The sequence below is a fragment of the Protopterus annectens genome, chromosome 6.part1 (assembly GCF_019279795.1).
Source record: "Protopterus annectens isolate FY-2018-M chromosome 6.part1, PAN1.0, whole genome shotgun sequence".
Classification (NCBI taxonomy): domain Eukaryota; kingdom Metazoa; phylum Chordata; order Ceratodontiformes; family Protopteridae; genus Protopterus; species Protopterus annectens.
In genome coordinates, this window is record NC_056738.1 from 448603889 (window position 1) to 448629399 (window position 25511).

A 25511-nucleotide genomic window follows, 5' to 3' on the forward strand; every position below is an offset into this window, starting at 1 on the left:
AAATGTAAGCATTTGAGATGTTAATTCTTTTAAGGCTTCCTGTATAGGTAACAGTGCTGTTTTAATTTCTTCCATGGTGACCGGTTGATCAGGTTTACTTGTTACCCCTGCTTTTGCAGTCTCCTGCTGTTTAATTGTTTTCTGTCTCTTTATTATAGATTCTTTCTCCGGCGATTGCAATGCTGACAGTTTAGTTTTGGTAGTTGTAATTTCCATATTTTTGTCTTCTTTTGACATTGTGAAATGCTGCAAATAGATTTATTTCCAGAGGAAGAGTTTCAGCTGTGAGATAGCTCAATCCTTTGTTTGGTGCTCTGTTCAGAGTCAAACTGACAATCAGTTCCAATCATGCTATCACCAAGTATTTTTTCCTGATTTTTCTTTCTCAGAAACAAAAATGACTTCTAGTAGTTTAGTAATTGCTGCCAATTAGCATATTAACTCCGAGTATAACTCCGCAGGGTTGATTTTTTTCTCTGGTATTTGGAGAGCTGAAGAACTGCAGTGCTTATAGAATGGCGGCCATCTTTGAATCCTTATTTAGCTAATATCTGATGGACCTTCATAATTTAGTTGTCTAAAACTGAAAGTGTTTATGAAAACTAATGCTCCTAGTGCTTTCAGATCTCCTCCAGCTGCGTGGAACACATGCAAGGTATTAATGTTCCTGTATGTATATTTGTAGTCCAACAATATAAACTCTGTGCATAGGCTATATTAACTCTTAGCTTATTTTAAACATTAAGCACCGGTCTGGAGAAAATGCCAACAGCTTAAGCTTACTGAGTCCCCCAAATCCTGTAACCCACTCTGTTGGTCGTGGTCTTACTTTTCCTATAGTCTCCAAGAAAATAACTCAATATTAAGCATGTTTCTTACTGAACTGGTCGATTAGCTAAACTGCATAGTTCTTTACGTGGCCAGTTATACATGTAGTTGTCACTAGCTGTAGTATTTATACTACTGTCCTAAAGTATGTGGAAATTGTCCAATGGTTTCACAATCTATGAATTAATGTTTACTTGATTAATGTACATCTTAGCCTTGCATTAATGTATGAGCATGTGTTAAATGGAACCTAAGTTTAACTGACTCTATTTTTGATTTCTTTATGAAATATCCTTACTGCTCCTGAACTACCATATTTTATGTACTATTTAAAACACTCTGTTCAAAGCAGTAATTTGTTTAGTAGTTTCTAATTAGACTGTTTTAGCTGTTTTAGCTATTTTGGATATTCTTAAGCCGGTGGTCTGCTATCCATATAAGGATGAATCGTTATCTGTTTTAATGGACTGGACTGGATTTGCCAGCGACCAGTGAACCTATCCTGAATATTAAAAGATTGCTTGTTTTTACTCACTGCTTTAATTTTTCTCTCCCGAATGTTCCTAGCTTTCCTACCTGCTTTCCTTTATCATTACTTTTTCAGAGTTCATGCCTGGTGACTAAGGACCCCAATAATCAACACCAGCCACCTCATTCTAAAGCATAAGAACCAAGCCATCCTAACCCAGTACCCTGGTATCAAAGGTAGTTGGAAAGTACGTGTCCAGTACCTAACACTAAAGCTGATATTTTACCTGTAGTATATTGTCTGCCCATTTTTAATACTCTATCCAGCCAGGTTACCCAACAGCCATACCTGTCTCTACCACCTTGCAAACAAACCTTGTTCTCCTTGATTTAGCTACCCCAAATAGTCCTTAGTGTTATCTAATTTGTCTTTTATTTTACCTCCCACTCCTTTTTTTACTTACCCTTTCTTACCTGAAAGCACCTCTTAGTTTACTGATTGTTCTTTCTGTTATTACTTTTCTGTACTTGGCTCTTCCCACTCCGTTCACCCTGCGGGCTCACTCCGCTCCCCTACCCTACTCCCAAATTTCACCCACCCCAGTGGTCCTAGACTTATACTTACTAAACCACACCCTCTCTCCCATCCTTCCAGTCCTATACTCCAACCAATCTACATAACTAAGCTACACCACTCCTTCACCTAACTATTCTGAAGTGGCCCTTAATTATAGTAATTTACCCTATACACTACCTGATATCTAACCTTGATAAGCTTCGTTTTCCTTATCACTTTACCATACCCTTTATCTCTTTTATTTTATTATCCCCGTCTCTCCTCCATTGCTTTTGTTTAGTAATCTTAGCAATATGCCTACAGGAACTAAAGCTATCTTAACCAAGCTTATACTCATAGCCACAATTAAACCTGCCCTTACCTCAGCCTATCTCCTCACCTCCTTTGAAAAGGTGAATTATGACCCAATTAACTACTCCCCAAAACACACAGCCATACAAACCTTTACCCTCATCCATAGTCAAATGAATATCATGTCCATTCCCAGCTACCTGCTAGCCAAGTACAATAAACTTCCACATATTAAATACAATAACCTCATAGTAAGGAACGTGAAATATCTAACTGGCTTTATATATAACCCTGCCCCAAGACTAAAGAATCTCTTCTTAGAAGATGGCGACATCCACCCTAACCCTGGCTCAACCAGTGTCCCCAAAGTCAAAACTTATAGCCCCTATCCCTCAACCCTAGATACCCAGGCTAGATTCTCTAACTCTTTCCTAATAGGACATCTCAATATCCACAGTATTAATAACAAAGTTGCCCATCTTCATGCCCTCCTTAATATACACTCCTTTGACATAAAACCTGGAACTAAAGACAATGAAATTATCCCCCCCAGGATTTAATATATTCAGACAAGACCACACAAAACATAAAGGTGGGGGACTAGCAATTCTATTTAAGGATGGCCTTCAGATCTCCTCTTTACCTTATAACCCACCTCAAGATAGTAAGGCAGAAGTCCTTATCTCCAGATTTCAACTTAACCCTAGCAAATCCTTATATATCATCTGTAGCTACCTCCCTCCTGGCAATAATAACAATATAATAGAGGATATTCTAAGCTGGGTGTCTTCCACATACCTACAAGAAGCAATAATACTAGGTGACTTCAATACTGACTGTAAATGTGTCAATACCGAAAATCGTACCTCCCATATTAATCTTCATGGCTTTAGTCAAACAATCACCTCCACAACCAGAATTAACAAATCAAGCAATAAAGAGAGTACCTTAGACTGGATTCTTATTAATGAACATCAACAAACTTATAAGGTAGGACCTGATGATGTAAGTGATCACACTTTGAATTATATTATAAGGCAAAATAATGATATTTCTAACCCTCCCCACATATAAGATTTCAAGGACCAACAAACACTTTAACCCAGTACTATTCCAAAATTAACTTAATGCCTGTAACTGGAACCCTCTAAAATTCTCCCACTCGAAGAGGCTGTTAAATATTTCAACTCCAAATTCTTTGCTATCCTCAATGTGCATGCTCCAAAACAGTCTATTAGAATGAAGTCCAAACCTGCCCCATGGCTATCAAAAGAAACCCGACAAAAAAATTTGCTTAGGAACAAATCCCGGGCTAAGTGGAGAGCCACCAAAACTACCTCTGAGCAACAAACTTTTTGACAGTTAAGAAATATTACAAAAAAAGCAATACTCACTGACAAAAATAATTTCTATAAAACTACAGCAAACCCATCAAAACAATCCACAGAAGTTATGGTCAAGTATCACCCAGGGCACTCTAGTTCACCAACCCCTCTAGTGGCTGATCACAATACCACCCAAAAAACTGCCAATGCCTTCAATACCTTCTTCACAGAGACCATACAATCTCTAGCCAGTCAACTAGCCCCAGACAACTCAAGTCTCCCTACTCTATATTTCCCAACCTTCCAATTACAACCCATCTCTACCACTCTAATCTATAAAATCATCCAAAAACTTAAGCCTTGTACTCCCTCTGCTGACCAGTTGCCATCTGAATACCTGCAAAAAGCAGCCCAAAGCAGTTGCCTATCCTATATCCATCCTTATAAACAGAACCATTAATGAGGGAACCGTCCCAGACATCTGGAAAATCTCCCACATTATCCCCCTACACAAAGGTGGTAACTCAAATGAATATTCTAATTACAGGCCAATAGCTCTTTTATCACCCTTAGCAAAAGTTATGGAAAAATGCATTCATCTTCAGCTATTAGACCATTTAACTAAACACAACAGACTAGCTAACTGCCAACATGGCTTTAGGCCATTTTATAGTATCACTACTGCTCTCTTATCATTCACCGAGTCCATCAATAAAAAACGTAATAAAAACATCCTCTCATCTGAACTCTTCATTGATCTCTCAAAAGCTTTTGACATGGTAAATCAACCCCTTCTTATAAATACTCTAGAATCACTTTCTCCTGACACTCAGGGTATTCAGTGGTTCAAGTCCTACCTTAGCAATCAGCAACAGGCAGTTCTCTGGGAGAATAATCTATCATCCCACCTGTCAGCCACCCTTGGAGTCCCTCAGGGCTCCATTCTAGGACCTCTTCTTTTCTCACTATTCATCAATGACCTTTATGTAGCAATTCCTCAAGCCACCTGCATACAATATGCAGACAATTCCACACTCATATGCTCAGCTAACTCCCCATCAGAACTACAGTCTCTGACTCAGAAGGTATTTAACACAGTTGAGGCGTGGTTCTTGAAATGTTGCCTCCTTTTGAATGCCAAAAAAACTAAGCTCCTACTCTTTACACCTACCAGTAAGTCCACCGCTATAGATTTCTCTGTCAAATCCAATAATGGCACCCTCATATCTCCCAACTCTACCACCAAACTGTTAGGAATTACCATTGACAATAACCTTAATTTTGATAACCATATAAACAACATTATTAAAACAGTAAACAGAAAAATGGGCTCATTATATAGAATCAAACCCTTCTTAACTCCAACAGCTAGAACCACAATTGCACACTCTCATTTAATCTCAATTCTTCTTTACGCTTCACCCATATATACTAACCTAAAAAAAATAACCTTCTCAAACTAGCTAACTCCTGCAACAGCATTGCCAGATTTGCCACGAGTAATCCCTTTAGAACTCACCACTGTATAATCTACAGCAGCTAGGCTGGCTGGAACTACAAAACAATCTGATATTTTCCCAACTCACCATTGCCCACAAGATATTTTACCAACCAAACAACACTCCTATACTCACTAATCTCATAATCCCCTATAAAAATCTTAATTCCCTACACTCCTCTAGCAAACTTCTAGCTAGTATAAGCAAGTCCAACAACTTGGCAGGTGATGCCCTGTTCTGCAACACTGCTGGAAACAAACTCGAACCTTCTACCTAGTGAACTAACCTTACTTCCTTCCCTTCCACTATTTAAACAAAAGCTCAAAAGACACGTCAAAACACATTGGTTATGCCCCTGCAGCAACCCTGACTAACTTCTGCTTTCGCTACTTTTTTCTCCATCTTCCCACCTTTTACTAAAACTACACTGCTTAGCTCTCTGAAGCAGTGACTGTAACTAGTAAAATAAAAATAACTCACTTGTGCTAATACTATCATTTCTGCACTGTAAACTACCTCATATATGATATTGTAAAAAGACTTGTCTTAACCAGTATGTAAATGTTTTAGTTTCTGCATTTTAATATTATTTCTTTTGTATTTTTGTAAATTCTTTCTCATACTTTGTGATAATGTTGTTGTTTAATTCTTTGTGCTACTATTGGAGCTTTTCTCCCCGAGCCTCTACTAAAAATGGAAATATATCCAGTTAGACTAGCCCGGTAAACAAATGTAAAATAAAATAAATAAATAAAAGAGAGAGAGATAGCTATACACACACACACACACACACACACACACACACACATATATATATATATATATATATATATATATATATATATATATATATATATATCTCTATAGTTCCTTTGCCGAACTTTTTTTTTTTTTCAAAAAGAAAAAAGCTGACTTTTGTGATTCCAAATCAGCTGATTGCACATAGTAACTTTAACTTTTTTGTCTTGAAAGGCCTTCAAAGAGTTTGCTGTCAGTAGGTCTCCAATCAATCAAAGGCAATCTTTCCTACCCAGGTACCTGAACGATGTTTGAATTAAGACAGTGCTTCCTTTCTCCTAATTGTATTTGGTAGTATATTACACCACCTACTAACCCAACAGTGAAAGGAATTTCCCAAATAAATTAGTCCTATAAGAAGTAACATTAATTCATAATTATTTCCAGTTTTCAATAGATGTTCCCTTACTGATTCCAAACACAAGTGCAAAATTAATTATAAATACATCAGTGTTACATTATCAGTTCTCAACCTATAATTTAGGGTAAAAAGAGACAGAGTTTTTAAAGTATTAGTAGAATCTTGCCTCTCATACATTTAATTTGCCTTGTGAAAAAATTTTAAACCCTTTCCAACCTCCACACTTGAATACTACTTTAAGAAAGAATGCAGACCAATACTCCATAATAGGTCAGACAATAGTTTCATAAATAGGTGGCAAATCCTTTGCATATGAACTTGAAATGGTTCTTAATGTTTACCCATTTCATAGTAACATTGTCTAATAATACCCAAATATGGTAGTCCCAAAATTAAACCTGTCATGAATATTTACACCTAAATCCTTCATTATATTAACCTCCTCTACAATTTTACCTTTCATAGCCTAAGATTATTTGTGACAAAGTGCATAACTTTAGCTTTTTACCATTAAACTCCATAACGTTTCTATTGTGCCACTATGAAGTCTAGAAAGACATGGGTGCACAGCTGATCATTAATATTACTTATAATTCATCCAAGTTTTGAATCATTAGCATATTGACAAACACAGCCATTATCTGCTATAGGTAAATTCAACTTAAAAATTCTAAACAGTGCTGAACCAAACAACGAACCCTGCTGAACACTGCAGCTAATCTCTTTCTCCTTTGAAGTAATATTTCCAATTTTAACCTGACAGTTTATTTTATATAACCAATTCCATACACATCACAAATCTGTTGTCTTTATACTCAGTCAGTAGCACCAAACTTATTGCATGTTGAACAGAATCAAAAGCTGTAATTAAGTAAAAAAATAAATAAATAAACAACTGCCAAACCAGCATCCAGATATTCCCATACATTTTGATTAAAAGATACTACATTTTTTACAGAAGAACAGTCCTTGGCAAAACCATGTTGGTACTTATCTAACAAAAATTTCATATGATTAATAATATATGCTGCTATAGTTCTCTCAAAACATTTCCCCAATATTCCAGTTAAACTAATAGGCCTACATTTTCCAATATTTGTTGAATCTTCACCTTTTGGGATTGGAATCATTAAAGCATTCTTTTAAACTACAGGAACATACCCAGTTTTAAGTGAGTTTTGAAACAAATGTAATAAGCACGGCTTGATGCTCTCAGCTATATTAACTAAAAAATAATAATTCCATCTGGACCAGCTGATCAGTTCTGTGTTATCATTTTATCTGCCTTTTTAACTTGATTGAGTGTCAGTAAAGGGCATACATCACCCAAGGTCAATTGATTCTCTACATCCTGTTTTCCCTCTAAGCTGAAGTGAATTGTTTTATCCAAAAAAAAAAAAAACTTCACTAATGTGTTTGGATCAATAATTGAGGATCCATAAAGCACAACATTTACAAAAGTCTGTTATTTTTTTCTATTAAATTTTTGGTGACTAAAAATGCCTTTTTATTATCAGGAATATAGTAAGCCAATATCACTTCATATTTACATCTACAGTATTTCATAACTTTCTCCACGTGTATCGCTTTTCCCATTTCCTTTTTCTCTTTACTCAGTATTCTTTTTTATTATTCCTTCAAAAGTATACTTTTCTTTTAAATATATTATTAATTTCCCTGTTCCACTAAGGAGCCAGGTAATCGATTTATTTCATGCTATTAGAACATAATTAGCTATTTATTTCATAAAAATCTTAAAAAATATTCCATGCCAACTCAATAGTCACTCGAAACTATTATTGTTTCTAATCAAAAACATTAACTGCATGTTTATAAGCTCATACTTATCCCTATAAAAAAGGTGTTCTCCCTGCTCACCTTCTTTAGATGTCCTGTGTAAAGTCCTTAAAAAAATCCAGGTTACACTCGGGGGTCATGCTCACATAATTCACATTCAACAACACAACCACAATTGTCATCAGTATTCTTAAATCTCACCACATATACAATATTCCCATTATGGGTTGTTTCCACCACCAGTTGTGTAAACCAATATTCCAAACTTACATTACCTAATTTAAACATAGCACTCTAGAATTAGGTTGATATACCCATTTTATATTATGGTAATTAAGATCACCACTAATTATGTCAAATTTGTTAAAAAATAAGAGAAAAACTTCCACAAAACTAGTTAATTCTTTACACTTAAGAGTGTAATGCAGACAAGCCTTAACATTCACCTCAACACTACCAATATTCACTACTATAATTTCAAATGATTTACAACGTAAAGTCACAAACTATCCAATAAGTGCCACAGCTCTTTTGTAACCTTGTGCTGTCGAAATAACCACAAAAACCGCAAGGTAAATCCAAATGAAATTCAGCAACTTGTACCAAAAATGAGGAATTCAGCAACAAGTACCAAAAATGATGAATCCTGGTGGAATAGCACACTAAAGAATAAACTCCAAGCTGATGCAAACTGAACAAGTAAATCAATGTCCATTATTCCAAGAAAGAACAACGATACAAAATGGTAAATGCACTTAAGTAAAATACCAAAAATCAATCCAATAAGGTTAAGCGCTTTCACCCACTGCAACTTGTGGGCTTCATCAGAACCTTTTGAGTAAAATAACAGAGTCCTTTTAAGAGAAAAAAGGTGCCAAAAGGAAGCGGAAACTGATGTAACATCCTGTACAGTAAATACCGCCCCTTGCACTTATACACCAATCATTAAATTTAAAATTGGCACCAACAGGAACTAAAAAATGCATCATTTCCTGAATTCTATCCTATGCTATACTCCTCCCCTTAATGGCCTCACTACACTTACTAATACTTCAATTTATACAAAATCTATCAGTGTAGTTCGTGCAAAAAATTCAACAATAAAATTCATCAGTAATAACCATACTCAAGCATCCATATTAAATTGATTAAAATATTTAAAATAAACACATTGTCTAATGATAATAAAATATTTACAATATTCCTGTAATAAAACAATGTCTCAAAAGATGCCTAACAATCTCATTACCTATACTACCTGACGAATATGTATTGTTACCAATATATACCTATACATAATATAATAACGTGGAATTAATATATGTAGAAAATCCACAATAAATGTACATATAAAATAGTTAATAGTTAATAAATAATAAACAATCATATACAATATTCTAAAATTGGTTTACAAGAAATAAAATCATTGAGGCCAGGGTATGTGGTGGCATCTAATAAAAGTTGCCACCAAACCTCTTTAAAACTCAACACTGTTTTGTAATCACCACCTACAGAATCAATAGTGATGGTTTCAAGAATAGCAAACTTAAAATTATGTGTTTCATCAGTGGAAATTATATGCTGATGTAGGGCATTTGTTACATCTTTTTATGAATACTATAAATATGGTCATAAATGCGTTGTCGAAAACAATGCTCAGTTTTACCTACATAAAAACCTATGCATTCACTATATTTAGCAATATAAATTATCATCTTAGTCCTACAATTTCCATATTTGGGTTTAATAATTGTGCAAGTCTCATTTTGGATTATCAGTTTTTTGTCTTCTAAAATATACTTACACTGGTTACAAGAACCACATTTATAGGTATGGATTAAATCATTGGACATCCTATCCCTTTGCTTTTTCCTGGGAATCAATACATTTTTAATATTTTTGCCCATTTAGTATGTAATTCCCTATTTTCCCCATTATTTGTATCAATTTAGGATCCTGAGAAATCGGGTACCAAAATTTGTTTACAATGTAAATAACTTTGTCAACTACCGGGCTATATAATAATATTAAGGATCTGTGATGACCGTTAGACTGACTTCCATCTCCTTTATCATCTTTAATCATATGTCTGGATTCAAATCCCTTTCCCAATAAAGGACGGTATTTCCTGTCCCTTTCTTGAATGACAAAATTACCTATAGTAGATAAAATTTTTTTCAGGATAACCTCTCTCAACAAACAATTGTGTAATAAACTCAACTTCTGTTCCCAAGTAAGATTGGCAAAGGATGTAATACTATTACAAAAAGCATCCAAACCAGCTTGTTTTGGTATGCTTGAAAAAAGATCAACAACATCTACAGTAACAAAAAACAAATTATCCATGTTAATATTTGTAGGAAACATTCCCAAAAATTCCCAAGAATCTTTTACCATGTGGGGAATTTTACTATATATATATATATGTTTTAATGAACAAGCTATATATTTTCCCATAGGGAATGTTTTGGATTTGCTACCAGATATAATTGGCCGGAAAGGGGGGGTCCAAGGTATTCTTATGTATTTTGGGAATACTGATGATGGTTGCTAGTCTAGGATACTTTGTTTGTAAAAAATTATAAGTTTCCTTATTAATTCTACCATCTATATAAAATTCCTGTAAATAGGAATCAATACGTCGGTAAGCTATGTTTATCTCGTTAATAGAAATATTTTGGTAATTCCCTGTGTGATATAAAATATCATATATTTTTTTTAAATATTTTAAGTTATCATATATCACTATACCACCCCCTTATCCGGCTTCATCACTCTAATATTGGGATTATCCTTTAGGCACTTAAGTGTCTCTCTTTCTTCATTAGAAAAATTGTTGGTAACATTGTCATTATATTTCTAGATACCCGATAAATTTCTCTAGTTACTACTTTCTCATATAAGTCTACCTTAGGATGATTGGGGGGTATGAATGTACTTTTGAAACAAAAGAAATTAATAAGGGATAGCGAACAGTACAAAAATGGTAAGGCGTATGATTGGTATAATTATAAAGATAGAAATAGTAGTTTACAAGGCAATAAAGTTGATCACCCACATGCAACAGAGGGTGGATTCCAAAAAAGGGCAGTCGTATCAGAATATTTACCAACAAGATCATTGGTCAACTTGGAAACCCAGGCAGAGACAGTGGGGGGGGGCAAAACACTGTGGAGGGAATGAAATTAATTGATCCAGTGTGCTCAGATATTATCAGGGTAGACAATAGATATACATACAAAAATTTCAATATTTATAATTTTTCTAGTTTGGATATACACAACCATTTTGAGTTGTTATGCAAAGGTATGAAATTTATTCCAAATACCCATTTTTGTGTGGTTGATGTTTTATGTGAATTAAAAAATTCATTAGAAAGATGAATTTAGGAATTTTATTTAACGATAAAAATAATATTGAAAAAACACATTAAAAAATTATGATAATTCTTTGAAAGTCAAAAGTACGTTCATACCCCCCAATCATCCTAAGGTAGACTTATATGAGAAAGTAGTAACTAGAGAAATTTATCGGATATCTAGAAATATAAATGACAATGTTACCAACAATTTATCTAATGAAGAAAGAGAGACACTTAAGTCCCTACAGGATAATCCCAATATTAGAGTGATGAAGCCGGATAAGAGGGGTGGTATAGTGATATATGACAACTTAAAATATTTAAAAAAAATACATGATATTTTATATCACACAGGGAATTACCAAAATATTTCTGTTAATGAGATAAATAAAGCTTACCGACGTATTAATTCCTATTTAGAGGAATTTTATATAGACGGTAGAATTAATAAGGAAACTTATAATTTTTTACAAGTGAAGTATCCTAGACTAGCAACCATCGTCGGTATTCCCAAAATACATAAGAATACCTTGGACCCCCCTTTCCGGCCAATTACATCTGGTAGCAAATCCAAAACATTCCCTATGGGAAAATATATAGATTGTTCATTTAGACATATATATATATATATATATATATATATATATATATATATATATATAGTAACATTCCCCACATGGTAAAATGTTCTTGGGAATTTTTGTGAATGTTTCCTACAAATATTAACATGGATAATTTGTTTTTTGTTATTGTAGATGTTGTTGATCTTTTTTCAAGCATACCAAAACAGGCTGGTTTGGATGCTTTTTGTAATAGTATTGCATCCTTTGCCAATCTTACCTGGGAACAGATAAGTCTTATTATGGAGTTGATGACCTTAGTGTTAGAATACAATTTTATATATTTTGAAGGGGAGTACTTCAAGCAAACCAGGGGGGGTAGCTATGGGTGCTGCTTGTGCATCCATCTTTGCCAACCTGGTTATGCTTGATTGAGAACTCACCTCCCTTTTTCCTTGTGAATATTTAAAAACATCAGACATTATTCAAGGTTTCTGGATGATATGTACATTTTATGGGATGACAGTATGGAAAAATTAGACAAGTTTTTAAAGTATCTAAATACCACCAGTGAATATCTGAAATTCACGTATACATATAATACTGAGGGGATTGCATATTTGTATACATATATTTATAAGCATGATTCAACATTTCCAATAAAAAATATATAGGAAAAACACATTTACCAATGATTACTTGGAATATAGCAGCTATCATCCTTTAAATATGAAACATAGCATTTACAAAGGACAAGTTATCAGAGCCTTGCGTATGACGTCTGACATGAAGGTATTGACAGGTGAAGTTGAGTTTATTACACAATTGTTTGTTGAGAGAGATTATCCTGAAAAAAATTTTATCTACTATAGGTAATTATGCCATTCAAGAAAGGGACAGGAAATACTGTCCTTTATTGGGAAAGGGATTTGAATCCAGACATATGATTAAAGATGATAAAGGAGATGGAAGTCAGTCTAACGGTCATCACAGATCCTTAATATTATTATATAGCCCGGTAGTTGACAAAGTTATTTACATTGTAAACAACTTTTGGTACCTGATTTCTCAGGATTCTAAATTGATACAAATAATGGGGAAAAACCAAGAATTACATACAAAATGGGCAAAAATATTAAAAATTTATTGATTCCCAGGAAAAAGCAAAGGGATAGGATGTCCAATGATTTAATCCATACCTATAAATGTGGTTCTTGTAACCAGTGTAAGTATATTTTAGAAGACAAAAAACTGATAATCCAAAATGAGAATCGCACAATCATTAAACCCAAATAGGGAAATTGTAGGACTAAGATGATAATTTATATTGCTAAATGTAGTGAATGCATGGGTTTTTATGTAGGTAAAACTGAGCGTTGGTTTTGACAACGCATTTATGACCATATTTATAGTATTCACAAAAAAGATGTAACAAATGCCCTATATCGGCATATAATTTCCACTAATGCAACACATAATTTTAAGTTTGCTATTCTTGAAACCATCACTGTTGATTCTATAGGTGGTGATTACAAAACAGTGTTGAGTTTTAAAGAGGTTTGGTGGCAACTTTTATTAGATGCCACCACATACCCTGGCCTCAATGATTTTATTTCTTGTAAACCAATTTTAGAATATTGTATATGATTGTTTATTATTTATTAACTATTAACTATTTTATATGTACATTTATTGTGGATTTTTTTACATATATTAATTCCACGTTATTGTATTATGTATAGGAATATATATTGGTAACACAATACTTACATATTCATCTGTAGTATAGGTAACGAGATTGTTAGGCATCTTTTGAGACATTGTTTTATTATAGGAATATTGTAAATATTTTATCATTAGACAATGTGTTTATTTTAAATATTTTAATCAATTTGATATGGATGCTTGAGTATGGTTATTAGTGATGAATTTTATTGTTGAATTTTTTTGTACGAACTACACTGATAGATTTTGTATAAATTGAAGTATTAGTAAGTGTAGTGAGGCCTTTAAGGGGAGGAGTATAGCATAGGATAGAATTCAGGAAATGATGCATGTTTTAGCTTCCTGTTGGCGCCAATTTTAAATTTAATGATTGGTGTATAAGTGCAGGGGGCGGTATTTGCTATACAGGATGTTACATCAGTTACTGCTTCCTTTTGGTGCCTTTTTTCTCTTAAAAGGACTCTGTTATTTTACTCAAAAGGTTCTGATGAAGCCCACGAGTTTCAGTGGGTGAAGGCGCTTAACCTTATTGGATTGATTTTTGGTATTTTACTTAAGTGCATTTACCGTTTTGTATCGTTGTTCTTTCTTGGAATAAAGGACATTGATTTACTTGTTCAGTTTGCATCAGCTTGGAGTTTATTCTTTAGTGTGCTATTCCACCAGGATTCCTCATTTTTGGTACTTGTTGCTGAATTCCATTTGGATTTACCTTGCGTTTTTTGTGGTTATTTAGACAGCGCAAGGTTACAAAAGAGCCGTGGCAGTTATTGGATAGTTTGTGACTTTACGTTGTAAGTTGCTTTCATGATTTCTATTCAATTTCAAATGATTCACATTTTTAAGAGTGAAATTACATTTATCATTTACATATATTGACATGCCTCCCTCTCTTTTCCCCCTCCTTTACTTACAATAACCTTTATAACTCATGAGATATAGTGGTTCACACATATCAGAAAATCAGGTTTCCGGTGTAATGTCAAACTTATCTGCTTTTGCTCTAGCCTCCAGACAGACTATTTTTATATTTAAACTTCTAGTATTAGATGCAAACATATTCTAACAGTTTTTCTTTCCCTTTAAAATGTAATTTTTTAATAGGATGTCTAAAATTCCAAGTTTTCCAAATGTTTCTAAATTGTTTCAGCAATAGCCTATTGCCACTATAACATAAATGTAATTAATCTCTTCCAAAACATGAGTTGGTACTAAACATCCCTTCTTATAATTTAATACAACTCGACTTTTCAGCTCTTCCCATAATATAATACAACTCATCTTTTCATCCCTTTCTATAATTTAATACAATTAACTGAGGCAGAGAAATGCCTTTTCCTAACATTATTAGTAAATTCCCTTGCAACCTTTCCTAGCACCAGAATAACATCGTAGAAAACAAAATTAAAGCCGTCCTTGTTGCTCAGATCAGTAACTGAGTGAACATTACCATTAAACAAACAGGGGATTTGTCTTCTCAACATCATTAACCCCTGCTATTAAAATCACTGCATTGTATCTTCTTCCCACATTATAGATTTTATGCAGTGAGCTACAAACATCCCTGACAGTGCAACATGGTATGGAAGAGACAGTAATACAATCTTTATTTTTGTTTGGCAATATTTTTCTAATGCCCTTTACTAATACTTGCCTATTGACTGCCATTTTTATATTACTGTCTTCATCAGTCTCCTTAACTAAATTTGTCCTATTGATCCTTCCATAAACCCTTCTTCTTCTCCTCTTTTTTTACAACTTCAAAATCCTCCAATTCTTTAGCAGCCTCTCAGTGATCCAATTCTAAATTTCTTTTTAGGCTTTAAAGGACCTTTTTAAAATGAATGTTCTTCTCAAGAATGCCTAAATGTATTACCTTTTCATTTTCTTTATCATTACTGGGCATATTAATCTTTTCCTCAGTTTCTACTCTCTTGTCACCTTTCTCATTTAATTATCTACCTCCAAAATCCTCCAATGAGTCAGGTATCATACATTCCTCATTATCAAAGTGCATACTATTGATGGTTACATTATATAAATTTCCATAATGTCTGTATACTGGTATAAAAAAAATCAGATGAGACTTTGCATTTCATGTTCATCTGTCCACACATCAACATATACAAGCCCATTTTGACTTTCATATTATGCTTGAGTCCTGAATGCCTTTACATTAATTGTGTAATTAGCAGGGAGAATTAGGGGTACTAGGGGGTTTTCCCCTGCAAAAAAATGTTCAACTCAGTTTTTTTTATATGTTGATCAAGCATTTCGTGCTCAATCATTTACAGTTCGACTTTATTTATTTGAGCTAATGACATCCATCCATATATATGTGTGTGTGTGTGTGTGTGTGTGTGTGTGTGTGTGTGTGTGTGTGTGTGTGTGTGTGTGTGTGTTTAAAAATATATGTGTTTAAAAATATAGAAAAATTGCAATTGAAAGTATAGGTGTATCTTATATCATTAAATGAATTAGCAAAAATTGTGATTGCTAATTTTAGTAAAGAAATTAGAACACAGAAAACTGGAAATACATATCAATGAGGTTAAAAGTAAAAGTTCACCAAAATGACTTGGGACAAGAGCTTGCTTGATTTTAGTAGATCTTTTGAACTATCAGTGATTCAGGCAGAACTCATCTGTTCAGTAACATGGACATTGATATGAAAATAAGTATTTTCCAAATGTAAGATGAGCTATGTAAAAATAAATTAAATAATGAAGCTGTGTAGTAATAATATAAATTCTTTGCACTGCATCTGTGGTTTGAATAATGGTGTTTTTTATTTTATGTTTTATCATCTGTGGTTTGAATAAACTTTTCCTCCGAGGAGCTGAGTCCTGCGATCTTGCTTTTGGTATGGTGTTTTTTATTTTATGTTTTATCATCTGTGGTTTGAATAAACTTTTCCTCCGAGGAGCTGAGTCCTGCGATCTTGCTTTTGGTTCTTGCTGAATATAAATTCTTTGCTAAAATGTGCAGATCAGCAGGGTGCATTTAAGAAATATCTATGACTGACAACATATAACAAGATGCAAAGGAAAAGTAGGCAGTATAATAGATTTGTTCTTTGTTAAATGAATAATAAGATCAAATGATATACAATAAATATGTTTAAGCAGAAGCCACAGACTCATGTATCTATGCAATACATGCAAAAGTATGCTAAATATGCCAGAAATAAATACATGATCAATTACCTTACAGGTGCATCTGCTTGTTGATCTAGGTAGAGACATAAGTATAGTATGTGACTATATTTAAAACAAACTGCATCTAAAATCAAGCCTCACATTAGAAACCAAAACAAATAATTGCATTTTGATGGTGCAATTTGACATTCTAAAAAGATCTTGTTCCTCATTAATGAGTTATTCAAAAATGAAATCCTTTCATATCATTAAAATGTTAAATAATGAAGATATAAAAATAGTGTAAGATAAGTTGATAAATGATAATTAATACCTTTTTATAATTATAGCATTATCCAAGAAAACAACATCTGGGAAAGCCTATAACATTACTTGCATAGGGCTTTAGGGGGCTACTTTATTTTATTCCTTGGGGATAGCAGTTTTGATGATAGCAGCCAATGTCGGTACATGGCCATAAAGAGCTGTAATTCAAACCTGATCAAGTCTTATGACTAGGTTACAGGTAAACTTAACAGGAGAATGCTAGTAGTTATGGTCTGCCTGAACATTAGCAAGGCCTTATTCTTAGTTGAAAATAAGAAAATTCGAAGAAGGAAAGGATACTATTAGCTGTCACTTGAGACTTAAGTCCTAGACCTTCTGAGTGCCATGGTGGTGTCACTTTCGCTGGACAAGCATGAGTCTCTAATCAGATTGGTATTGAGTTTTCCCCTTTGGGTTCTAATCCTTTTGGTTAGGAAACCCCATCTTAGTGATTAAGGTCAAATTACAAACATTACAAATACATATTCACAAACACACACACACAAACGCAGAAATACAGAAGCCAGCTGCTTAGTTACTGCCAATATGAAGGTGATAAAAAAATGGAGTAACTGTGTGTAGAATTAAGACAGAGAAACTGAACTTGGGACATAGCTCACAAGTAGGATACAGAGGTTTGTAATAAGAAAGACAAAGGCAGGAAAAAGGAAATGACTTGGGTTAGTCCTTGTCAAAGTAATTTTCAATCTGTCTCAAACAAAACAGAATATGTACAAAAATGAGGTAGTGTCTTTTCTGGAAACATAATGACTGGTGAAGCAGTGCAGGGTGGGGAAAGTGGCTAAGGTATTATTCTGAAGGGCTGATTAAGTGTACATAAATGTGTCGTTGAGGCTCATTGTATAGAAATACAAAGTACTTGAAATAGCCCCCAGCCTTCATTTGAACTATAATTTCAGTATTGAAAATAATAGCAACAAAGCAGGCAAATGATGTTGAGCTGTTGACTATGCCTGGAATGAATCACAAGGAGGGTCATGAGAGGAGAGTGGCAGTATCAAACAGATTACTGGGGCATAAAGTTACATGACAGACTCCATAAGCAAATTGGTAATGTTTTTACTCTGTTTCCAGCCAGATTATGCTAACAGTACCATGAGCAAATTTAGAGGCTCTGCAGTAAAGGGTAATCAGGTTGCTAGTAGATGGAGAAATACTCAACAAAAGATGTACACGATGCAGAGGAAAGGATGGAACCATTCCCCATTCTGGTATTATAGACAAGCTCACCAGCCTGAACATAAACCCCTACATCACAAGATGGGTTGCCAACTGGCTCATGGCCAGAACCCACATGGTAAGAGTTGCGGGAGCTAGGTCTGACTCTAAACTGGTTACAAGTGGCATTCCCCAGGGCTCAGTCCTAGGACCCCCTTCTGTTCGGCATATACTTCTCAGAGGTACAGGCAAGCACAGGAGGTCTATGGCTGACCAAGTTCACAGACAACTGGAAATTAGGGGCTATAATTGACTCCCCGGCTGACACAGATATCCTGCAAAAGGGTCTCACTGAGACAGATACCTAGTGTCAAAACCATGGCCTCAAGCTAAATGCCAAAAAGTGCATAGTCATCCCCTTTGGAAAAAACAAAGTACCCACAAACTACCACATAGGTGGTAGCCCTCTAAATACAGAAGACGTAATAAGGGATCTGGGGACCCAAGTAGATAGTAATCTCTCCTTTGATAATCACATTGCCAAAGTGGTTAGAAAATCCTTCTGCGTGGCCCACCTAATCACAAAAAGGTTTGCATCCAGATCAAAAGAGGTCATTGTGCCTTTCTATGCATCACTCATCAGACCCATCATAGAGTACAATGCCCCATTTGGGATGTACCTTACAAGACACCTGCAACAGCTGGAAAGACCACAGAAGTACCTCACCAAAATGATCACTGGCTTCAAACAGATGCTCTATGCAGCTCAACTGAAGAAACTCCAGCTGTGCTCGGTTGCATACCACCTACTCAGAGGTGATCTATGCCTTACATACAAGGCCATATCCAACCCAGAATTGATGGACATGCTTCACCTAAAAAAAACACATCCCCTTGAGCTACACACTCTAGGGATCTAAACCTCACCACAACCATAAATAGGATGCACTGGCGGGATAGATTCCTGTCCCAGAGACTTCCCATGCTTTGGAACAAGATTCCAGTTTACATTATGCAGAGCTCCTCACTAACACTCTTCAAGAGAAACCTCGACAAGTCGATGGGAAATAGAAAGTTTACCCCGGGGGATCACTTCAATGGCTCTGCTGGACAGAGGCACAAGGAACTAATCTAAGGGGGCGGCGAACGCCAACACAATTCTAGCTAGGCTTATAAATGCCTTCAGGCAGATAGCCTAGTACCTACCTATGAACCTATAATAAAGCTCTTCACACTATAGACAAAAATTGAACAGAATATGGTCATGACAGGGAGATGTGAAGGGGTCAACATGAGCAAGAAGGTCAGAAAGAGAAAAGCACTCACCATCAATATATTGCAGGAACTAATTGCTTCCTGGATAACTGAAAGAACTTTTTCTACAGAGGTCATGCACACATGAAATGCACAACTACAATGTGAGAGAAATAACTTTGGAAAAATTCAGAAGTACATAAAAAAGATTTTGTAAGGGTAGACGTTAGGCAGAATCATATATGCTCTTAAATAAGTTGAATATTTATAAGATTTTAGACTCTACCTTCAAGCAAATGCAATGTAGTTAAACCATTTATATCAGAAGACAGAACAAGAAGTAAAATTGTTGGAAGAAGTCATTACTGAAAAGAAACATTCTTTTTCATGGATATTCCTATAGTAACTTATTTAAATGCAAAGTAGCTGGATATATAGGAGCTTCACATGGTATGTATACATTGGCCCTTATCTTGGAACTATATGATGAAAAAAAATCCACATTACAGCATTTTAAGTTAAGTCAGGAAAGTTGAACCAAAACATTGTCTATACACACAGGCCTGATCTTACAAAATTTTCCGCTTTTCTCTTTGAAACGGATGCTTCTGAAATGTGTTTTATAAATAGTTTTAGAAAATATGCCATGCTCAAAATGGTTTAAAACTGAAAATGAGATAAGACTCCCCCACTTATCTCTTTGAGAGGGCAGCTCAAATGTGCAATTCTCGAACTATTATGTGACTATGAAAGTGATAATAGATACTTTTAGGGAAGAGTTAGATTTGCCCCCACAAATCTTAGTTTTTGATGCACAGAATATTTTTTTTTCAATCTTGAATGACTTTTTTGACGCAGTCATAAAATATTGATTAGAAAAGCAGATTCGTTTTTGTTTTGTATAAGACTGACAGCTAAAATATTTCAAAACTATCATTTCCCAGATAAATCAAAAAATTCTACTAAGCAGTTGAGACTATTGAGAGATATCCATCCAACATAACAGGAAATAAATATAACATACTACTGTATGACTAAACTATTAAAATGTAATGCATTACCCCAACAATGCAGAGTAAAAAAGGAAAAGAAAGGATTGAGTGAAAAGCCATCATGGAAGTACCAAAAAGAGAAAACTATAATGTAATCAAGGCAACACATATCACTATTAAAATAATAAAGTAAAGGGAACAAATAGCATCAGAAATACTAGAACTAAAGACCTACATTTTTCTTGTAATATAAATGAGACATGTTGGAGAAAGATACGTAAATATTTATATGCACATCCTGAACAGACACAAATCTTGCTAACAACAGGAAAAAAATGCTCCTCATTAAGACTGGATCTGCAAGTCATTCTGAGAACGATAAACCAGTAAAGTGCCTCCCAATGATACATAAATTCGATGTTAGCATTGATACAGACAGAGTTTATAGTAACATAAAAAATATCAGCAATGGCAATAGAAGAAATAAAAGGCAGTCTCATGGAACAAAGGATCTTTTGTTGTAAAATACAGACATAATAGACAGCTAGAATTAGGGAGAAGCCCAAGCCTGGTATGGATAGACTGAAAACAAACATTTTTGAAAAAATCCCACATTAATCAATATTGAAAGCTTACAGATGTATAATATACACCCAAGATTGACCAGTTACATAGCAGTAACTACAACAGTGGCAAACCACTTTATAAATGAATGCTGAAGGAGCAAAGCCTACATTTTAATGCTTTCAAATTTTTATTAGTAACTTTTTGATATGTCCCCACAGCTTGTTCTGTCCCACTATTTGTTGTTAGGACATGCCAATTCTTATGTATTATATCCATAACTTTCTTATTGTTAGAGGTATAAGGTAGACATAATCTACATTCTTTTTTACGATGACCATCCATCCTATTAACCAGTGGGATATTCCCTTCTGAGAAATAAGGTTTACCTCTACCTTCCCTTTCTCTATGGGCCATTTGTAAATGTTCATCACATTCAGCCTCAGTATATCCTCTATCCCTAAACTCCTTCTTTACTAAGGCTACTTGCTGGAACGTTGTACTATTTTTGGTGGTAAGTCTAGAAGTACATAGAGTCTGTTCTTTCAAAATATTTTTGAATACATATGTAGGATGCATACTTGAACATGACAAAGTATGTTCTTTCTACATTCTTTCCTATGAACCTGAGTGTGCAGAACATGCCCTTCTCTTGTTAACTTGACATCTAAAAAAATAATCTCATGTAGGAATAAACTGAAGATGTGAATCAACTTGTTTGTTTCATTCTGACGTATAGCTTTGGATCAATTGGCCTGCCACAAAATAAAGGTTTGAATAAGGTGGCCAAGAAAACAAGAAAAAATGCTTTATGCTTATCAAATAATATATTAAAAAAACAGCGCTTGTCAAGATCATATATCCCTCAGTCTGAAAGTAGTATGGGCCTCCTCAAATTTGACAATATATTTACATCTACCATCATGCATAATTATTTGTTGTCATCATCATATTCAAACACAGTGAGATCGCGATACCAGTCTAATATGATTTCTATGCTCCGATTAGCAGTAGCATTTTGTAAAAGAACAGTAATGGAGTTGAAACCAGAGCTGATCAAAAGCATGTGGCAATAGAATGTACCAGAAAGCCAAAGAAAGAATATCAAGATCCAGACAAGAAGAAAAGGACAGAAAACTGCAAATCTCACAATTATCATGGTAAGTATGGACAACTCCTGGAATTACCATGTTTTGATTCATGTATAGCTAATGAAAGATGAACTTAAAACCAAAAGATAACAGGTTAATAATGGCAGCTCAGGATAGAGAATTATATACACGTTTGACAACAAAGTTTGAAAAAAATTGGAGATACAGCTAAATGCAGGATCTGTAGTACAGAATTAGAAATAGTTGTGCACCTTTTTGTTGAGTGTAAAAGATTCATTGCTGTAGGTCTATATACTGAAAGGCAGAAAGGTGTGGCAAGACTGTTGCATTGGGAATTGTATAATTACTACAACATCAATCTAGCTGAGAAGGACTGGAAACATGAACCACAAAGAATTACTGAAAGTGAAGAACTTAAGATCACATGGGATCATCCAATACCAACATTTAGGAAAGCAGAAACACGAGAACTTGATATAGTAGTCAAAAAAGGACAACAAATATAATCAATCCTTGAAATGGCTACGCCAAGTGATTTTAGTGTCCTGCATTCTGAGATACATAAACTCAGAAAATACCAGGACTGACAACAGAAACTAGATGAATATGTGATAAAGTCACACAGATAGTTCCAAAAGGAGTTGGAGCAAAAAGCTAATAAAACTAATTTTCTAGCATGTTTAAGTATGCTACCAATACATGTAATTCTGTATGGACTTCATAAAGAGGTAATTGTGGGTACATTGCAGGTATTAAGAAGAACACTCCTGACATTCATCAAAGATTGAAGCAACAGTAGTTTATTCTGTTCTAATCACAGCCTGACTTGGGAAGGGGTCTGTTCCTATCATGGTATTAGAAAAAATTAATTTAGATAAAAAATATATATATATATATATATATATATATATATATATATATATATATGCATACATATATATATATATATATATATATATATATATATATATGCTAATTTACATTAAAAAAGAACTTGGAAATTGACGAAAATTGGTCCTAGTAAGGATACAGCAAAGCTAATTTGCATTTCATGAGGACAAATGGGAAACTAATAAAGATGTATCGCAGTACTACAATTTAATTTATTTCATCAAGATGAGTGTTACATGATATAAACAAATTTAAAGAACAACACACTCTCTCCCCTTGTAAAGATGTAAAAGTATTAAGAAGTTTGACAAACTATTGATCACATGGTATTAAACTGTTTAGCATGATAACATTATTAATGAGAGAGCTCATTCAGCATGATGATTCTCTTGAACAGATTCACAGACAACATCCTGCATTAAATACATTAAAATCAATTTTGAGACTGGTAGTGTAATGAGTTATGTGGATCCAAAATTTGATGGTGTTTTATAGGTAGGTGCTACTGCAGTATGCCTACATGCCATAATATGTCAAAAACAAAGATGTGAAAACAATATCATAGCTTTTACCAGAAAATATATAAATGATGTGGAAAAGAAATACTCACAGACAAACATGTAGCTCATTCTGTTGATTCAGCTTGTGACCAATTTCACATTTATCTTTATGAGACTTATTTTAAATTGTTAATTAACCATAAGCTGCTAGATAATAAGTTACCATTATATTCAGAGAGAGAGAGAGAGAGAGAGATAGAAATGAGGGTCAAAGCTGAGACACTGCAGTTGCATATTAATATGTACGAAGGATGAGAATAGCATTTCTGATTAAGTTGCCACCAATTCGCAACTATCCATATAAAAGGGTTTAGATATTTAAAGTAGTAACAATTTATATGACCAATAAGATGGATTATTCAGTTTTTGTAGAGCTGACGTTAAAGGAGGCAAGGGGGGGAAACAGGAGACAATATATTGTTTTAGATACTTGGCAAAAAAATACCTAAATAATCTAGTCTTACCTGTTATAAGAAAATATGAAAACTTCACAAACACCTCCACAGAAAAACAAAAACTTTAATTTTCAGTTGAGCACTTTTGCCTCATTCAAAATGAGTCTTTAACAGAAACTGAATCATTAATAACCAGGGAATAACCAGTGCCTCACTTAAGTGTCTTTTATTAGACATGCACCATAGCATACCTGTCAACCTATTAACACAAGAAATCTGGACAAAGCCTAAAATAATGAAAGGACAAAACCCCAAAAAATAGGGTCAGATTTGAAAAGGTCCTGCTATAAACTTAGAAGGTTGCTGGATTAACCATACTTGTGTTAGTATGCATGTTTGAAGGGTATGAAGTCTGAAACTGAAATATTTGTGTTTATTTAGCAACTTTAGTCCTAAATGATTTGCCAGAAAAACACACATTTTACTAGAAACAAACCAAAAATTTAAAGCAAAACCACTACAAAATCAGAAGAGGTGAGACCAGAGTGTCACTTAAACACCAGCTTTTTATTTTGAGTTTTTGGTTTACTTCATGTCCTTGTCAAAAATATAAAAACCGCAAAAGTGACTTCAGTGTACAAGGTAATGCTGTTTACTTTCAGAAAGCCACTGGTCTTCATTTCACATTTCACATTTTTTTCTGTTTATATATTTTCTATTTGTCTCTTGCTAACTAGGTTAGTCCCACTAGGCCAATGGCATCCTTTCAATGGTGACTCATGGTAGTATTCATACTGACTAGGGCAAATTTGGCCAGTACACCAGAGAAGTTCACTTATATGACTTGGGATATTTTACATCCATCTGTATCTTAAGCAGATTGGGCTTTGATTTAACATGTCATCGAATGGGTGGCACACTCAGGAGTGCAGCACCCCCCCATCCTATGGTGAACTGCAATGTTAGCACTGGAAAATTAATCCAACTATTGCCATGGGAATATAGCCCACAACCTTCTGATCTTCCAGTACTAAATCTAAATTTGCTACCTGTGTAGCTACTCATACTGTATACCTTTAATTTCCTTCAGAATCGGTAATAGTCTATGTATAAACATTTTCTTTGCTATAAGATCAGACTCTTAATGCATCTGTTGTTGTAAAATTTGCTTCCAGTGACAACAGATTTTTTAAAAAAAAAAATGCAATGCAGTCTTATTTGTTTTTATGATGAAAGCACTTAAAAGACTGTATTTCTATAAGATACAACCTTCCTAAGTTGTATGAGATGGTGTTCCAGTTGAGGTGACAAGCTGCATTTTTTTATTAGTTTGTATATTTATCTAAATGATTTACTAGTGTTAATGCAGAGGTTATTGTCATTTTTACTGAAAAATACTTCCATTAAATTCAAATGTATTACATCTCTTTTGGTTATATGTATATTTCGCTCATGAGTGCAAGATCATTCATTCTTATTATGATCACCATTTGTTTCCTAAAAACTGTAT